This window comes from Myotis brandtii, unplaced genomic scaffold (assembly GCF_000412655.1).
Source record: "Myotis brandtii unplaced genomic scaffold, ASM41265v1 scaffold972, whole genome shotgun sequence".
Taxonomy (NCBI): Eukaryota; Metazoa; Chordata; class Mammalia; order Chiroptera; family Vespertilionidae; genus Myotis; species Myotis brandtii.
In genome coordinates this window covers 28245-34193 of record NW_005372032.1, presented here as the reverse complement: position 1 = coordinate 34193, position 5949 = coordinate 28245, and the positions used below count along the sequence as shown (strand labels likewise).

General features: G+C 50.8%; 1 pseudogene; it reads right to left on the bottom strand.

The window, feature by feature from the left end:
* Positions 1 to 3105, bottom strand: part of LOC102257919 — a 13479-nt pseudogene extending 10374 nt beyond the window's left edge.
* Between the last annotated feature and the right edge of the window lie 2844 nt (positions 3106 to 5949).

Genomic DNA, 5949 nt, shown 5'->3' with positions numbered 1-5949 from the left:
TGGCTTTGGCCAAGGGCAGTGCTGGCTGAAGACTGGAGGGAAGGAAAGAGAGGCACAGCCCCGACTTCCCCACTTCCTGTGATGGAGAAGCTCTAACAGAGCACGCCTCCTCTCAGGCAGCCTCTCCCTGAGCCACAGCCTCCTCAGGGCTCCAGTGATTTCTCCCCATCCCTCTGCCTTGGGCCTGGGGGTGGTGACAGCTCCCACTGCTGTGAGCCTGGGGCACTGCTCTTCCTTGTGGTTTCCCTTAATGCCACCCCTGCCTCTGGAGGTAGGTCCTTCCCTAAACCCTCTGTAATCACTGGGAAGATGTGGTTGAATCAACCCAACTCCATCTCTGTGTCTCGGATTTCCTTCATCTCTTCATGCTGTGACCTTTGCCCAACCGCCCTGTCCTTAGCAGGCACACCAAAGCCTTCAGGATGATGATGATGTGTGGTCCTTAAAATATTGCCATAAACACTTTTGTGGGTAACACGAGAATGACATGACAACGCAGGTCAACAGCAAATGTGATGGTATCGATTATAAAGAACTATCTATCACAACATCACCAGGAGGTATGGCTGGTGCTGCCGCACTCTTTGACCCTTTGTCCTGTCAACCATTAGTACCAGTGTTGTGTGTTAAAAAAGTACTGTAACAGGTCTGTTAGCAGTGAATAGTCTGTGCAGACTGACACATAGTGTGTCCGCTTCCACCCCACATCCCTGTGAGTAAATGACTCTATAATGCAGTCTCTTATAATATACGAGTTGTCTAAGAACCTTCTCTTGACTGTGGTCATCACCGTCAGACACACACCCATCATGAAAAGGCCATGGCTTCCCTCTTGGAGTTTTGACCAACACACACTCATCACCTCATCTAGTCTCACCTCCACCCTCACATAGTAGGAATGACCACCATCATCTCAAAGGGACTCAGAGACATGGCACACCTTGAGGAGGCTCAGGGCAGGAGGGGCAGCAGCTGGGCCAGGTCACCTCCTCCCTCTCCCTCCAGCCCCTGCCCCCAGCTCCACCCCTCATGCCTCCTCCTTCCCCCACAGACCTGGGGAAACCAGGGTAGCAGCTGTCCCTGGCTCTCTTGGCAGCAGATGGGTACACTGTGGGGACCTCATGCCACCCACCCAGATGTCCCCCAGTCAAGAGATGGAGAAGGAAAAGGGAGCCAGGCCCCTGTGTCATTGTGTCAGTAAACAGTCATTCACTCACCAGCTTGGTAAAGGGCCATCTTCCATGCTGAAAGGAAGGAGACACAGGCAAGGAAATGTCATCATTTCTGTTCTTCCCCCACCATCGAGTAAATGACTCTATAATGCAGTCTCTTATAATATAACGAGTTGTCTACATCATTTTTACGTCTTAAGAACCTTATACTGACTGTGGTTATTACCATCAGACACACACCCATTGTGAACAGGCCATGACTTCACTCTGGGAGTTTTGACCAACACACACTCATCACCTCATCTAGTCTCACCTCCACCCTCACATAGTAGGAATGGCCACCATCATCTCAAAGGGACTCAGAGATATGGCACACCTTGAGGAGGCTCAGGGCAGGAGGGGCAGCAGCTGGGCCAGGTCACCTCCTCCCTCTCCCTCCAGCCTCTGCCCCCAGCTCCACCCCTCATGCCTCCTCCTTCCCACACAGACCTGGGGAAGCCCGGGGCAGCAGCAGTCCCTGGCTCTCTTGGCAGCAGATGCGCACACTGTGGGGACCACATGTTACCCACCCAGATGTCCCCCAGTCAAGAGCTGGAGAAGAAAGAGGGAGCCAGGCCCCTGAGTTGTTGTCCCAGGGAACACAGTGACTCACTCACCAGGTTGGTAAAGGGCCATCTTCCACTCTGAAAGGAAGGAGACACAGGCAAGGAAAGGTCATCATTTCTGTTCTCCCCCCACCATCCTCCTCACTGAGCCTCTTCCCTCTCCTTCCCACCAATATCTAGTTTCCTTCCTCCACAGCTCTGAGGAGGAGGCATAAAAGCTCTCAGAATGTTAGGCTTCCCTCCATGACGGTGGGGCTGTGGGTGACGGGGCCAGGCTGTGCCCAGGTGTGGGCGTGTGTGTGAGCAGGTGAGGGGACGCTGGAGCTGGAAGGTCCTCTCTGGGTGTCCAGGGAGGCAGGGTGGTCCTCCACAGAACATGAGCTCTGAGCAGGGTCTGATGCTTCCTCACCAGCACAGAAAGGGTTTAAGGGTTTTGTACACAAGTGCAGGAACCAGAGAGCATGAGTCACTCACCAGCATAGGCCTGAGACCTGTCACCTGCAAAGGAAGGAGGCAGGGTCACCTCAACCGTCATTTCTGAGTCCTTTCTTTTCTCTTCCTTTTGACCCCCCACCTCCCTGTCCCTCTGCCTGTTCAGTTCCCTGCTCCCTCCTCCTCTTTAAAGTCACCTGCACCTAGTGACCTGCAGGCACCGATGGGGCTTTCCCAGCTGCACCTGCAGTTCTGTCCTGTACGTGTCTGTACAGCAGTCACCTTTAACCATCGTTTCACTTTCTGAAGTTTCAGTTACCCTCAGTCACCCACAGTTGGGAAAAATTACATGGAAAATTCCAGAAATAAGCAATTCATAAGCTTTAAATGCACATCATTCCAAGTAGCGTGATGAAATCTGTGCCATCCATCTCTCACATGCCAGCCTGAGAACCATCCCTGTGCCCAGCATGTCCCTGTGTTCCTCTCATGAGCCACTTAGTCACTGAGGAGCCGGCTCTGTGGTCAGATCTGCCTCAGCATCACAGGGCTTGTGTGAAAGTCCCCCTGATGTTACTTAGTAATGACCCATCATTGCAGTGCTGCTGGCCATTGGGGTGTGGCAATGAGAAGCCTTCCTTTAAGTGAGAAGGAGAAACCTCCTATACACAGGGTGTGGTTCTATCCATGGGCCAGGCACCCACTGGGTCTTGGATCTCATGCACCTGGAATACGAAGTGACTGTCTTACTCCTGTACCTGGCTAGGCTTGCCATGTGCATACATGTATGCATATGTGTGCTGAAATACATCCATCTCAATCTGCATGATTCCTGCCAATTTCCAAAAAGAATTGGGTGACTTAATGAGAAAATTTCAGACACTACTTTTCAGCAGTTATGATAAATCTGACACCAGCCCTTCTTCCTTAGAAGAGAATGTTCTCTCTCCTTCTGGTTTCCTCTCAGCAGCCTATAGATTTTGTGGAGCAGCCAGGGAGGGAGGACCTCATCTCCTTAGTCCATCTCCCCTCTCCTTTCTGAATCCATTTCCCCCTCTCCCTGGAGATCCGGGTGCGAGCTCCCCGTGGAGAGAGCCTGACCCCTTTCTCCAGGGAGGACACCCTGTCCAACCTCCCCCATCAGTGTCCTCATTCCTTCCCCTGGGTGGTCAGGGGTGAGGAAACGGCTGGACAGGTCCCAGCAGAGAGTCTCAGATGTCAGTCCAGGTACTCACAGGGCTGGTACTGCTTCTTCCTCCACCCTGCAGGGGAAACAGGATGGGAGGGGTCGGTAAGGCAGGTAACCAGGGACCCCAGAAACCCTCCTGGAGGGGGATTGGGACTTACTGAACTCCTCCTTCAGCTTCTCTGGAAATAAGCAGAAAGAGAAAGTTCTGTCAAGGGGATGGAATTGGGGCCCCCAAGTGGTGGGTGGGTGGCCTGGGGCAGGGAGGTCCCCCCTGCCTGCAGCCAGGCCTCACCTAGGGCGCTTTGCTTCCATTGCTTCTCCTGGCTCAAGGCCCAGATTCTCTTCTGTTGTAGCCACCATGAGATCACCACACCAGCCAGGATCCCCAGCAGAGCCAGAAGGGTCACCCCCATGGCCACCTGCCAGGGCTTCGAGCTAGAGAAGAAAGGGCCTGCAAGGGAAAGCCTCAGCTGTTCGCCCGAATGAGTGCAGGGTCTCTGGGAGGGGAAGTGACATTTCTCTTCCCAAAGTGCCCAGAACTCTTCCTGTCACACAGATGAGTGTCCTAATGTCTGGCTCTCACATGGGAATATTTGGAGTATAATGTACATACAGTCATTGGAGTCCCCTCTCCACCCCCGCCCCCATTCATCAGCATCTCATTTATCAGCCCAGAAATCAGGATTTTAAATAGATTTCCAGGTGATTCTAATGTGCAGCCAAGGTTGAGAACCACTGACCTAGAGAGAGAAATAAGCTCTGCCTCTTTAGATTCAACTGGGTGTTTGTTGTTTGGGTGTTTGTTGTTTGCATTTTTTGGATTAGTTGTCGTTTTTTGGACTTTTCTCCCCTTATACATGTATTTTTTCCTCTTCTTTTTCTTCTCTTTCTTTTCACTCTTCAATTTTGTCCTTTTCTCGATACATTTATGTACTCTTTTCTCTCTCCTAATTCTCTTTTCTTTGGTGGTCATCTTTATTTGGGGTTATTGGTATCATGAATCCATTTGTGTTTGGTGCCCTGTGTGTTGTGTCTTGTCGTGTTGTATTTTGTGCTTTTAAGTCGATGCAGGAGAGACAGAACTACATAACCAGATACCCTGAGAGGAGCAAACATGGGGAGACAAAGAAAAAAATATATATCCCAAGAAACAAGAAACACCAATCAGAAAGGATATATGCACCCCTATGTTCCTAGCAGCACAATTTACCATAGCTAAGAAATAACTTTGTGCCCTGGCTGGTTTGGCTCAGTGGATAGAGCATTGGCCTGTAGACAGAAGGGTCCCAGGTTTGATTCCAGTCAAAGGTGTGGGGAGCCTCTATAGGGTTAAACCTCAGACTGACCTGTTGGCAAAGTCACAAACAAGTCCCAGCTTAGAGGGCACAATCCTCTTAGCATAATTAGGCTTGACCTTATGATGCTCCCTAGATCTTACCTGGGAAGCTAATGGGCTGAGGGAAGTGCAACAGGAACAAAAACAAGTGAAACTCACAAGAACAGTGTAACTTTGGTAACTACTACCTTGTTTACCTCTGACTATAAAAATAAAGGATCAGATTGCCTCGGGATCTTTCTCTGTGGCCTCAGCCAGGCACAGGAAGATCCACGGAGACTAAAGAGAGCTAGAGAGTTCTGAACGCTGTCTCCATGTAAAACATTCTTCGCCGACTCCGTCCACACCTTTAGGAACCCCTGGACCACTGGGGCTGGACCCCAGCACAAAGGCACAAGCCTGGGTTGTGGGTTTGGTCCCCAGGTTGGGGCCTGCAGGTGGCAGCCGATGATTCCCTCACATCATTGATGTTCCTCTCTTTCTCTCCCTCTCCCTTCCTCTCTGAAATCAATAAAAATATATTTTTAAAAAAGAAATAACTTTCTCCATCAGTTATTTCACACAACCCCAAGCTGATCTGGCAGATAAATTCCTAGAACTGGGATTTTGGGTCAGTAAATTCATTTGGATTAAGATTGTTCTAGTGCTTCCCAATATAAGCTGTGTCAATTTATGCAAAAAATATACCAACGGATAGCAACACACCTCTAAGAGTGTCTGTCTCCCCACAGTCCTGCCATCAGTGTCTCCAACTACATGGTTTGTTTGCTGCCAATCTCACAGGTGGGAACGTCTCCCTGCTCAGTGAGACTGGACATCCTTCCCCGAGGTATTTCCTTCTGGGAACCATTCATTTCTGTACGGAGCTGTTTCATGTTTTGAGGAGCTCAGCCCTTTCTCCAGGACGTGTCTGCACATACTTTCCCCACTTTGTCATGTGTTTGCTGATATTTACCATTTGCCCATCCCCATCGCCTGTCCCAGGTGGTGGCAGCAGGGATGCTCAGAAAATGTCTGTGACATCAATAGCTTCAAGGGGCAACGGGAACCCAGGTCCCTGCTCTGAGCCTTATGATCACTGCACAGACCCAGGTCAGCAGCAGACACTCAGGCCTCCTTCCCCCTGTGGCCACAGCTGAGCTCAGTGTGGGGCCAGGCACTCACCTGCAATGGAGACCCTGGCTGTCTTCTCCTGGCTGAGCAGGGGGTTTCTGA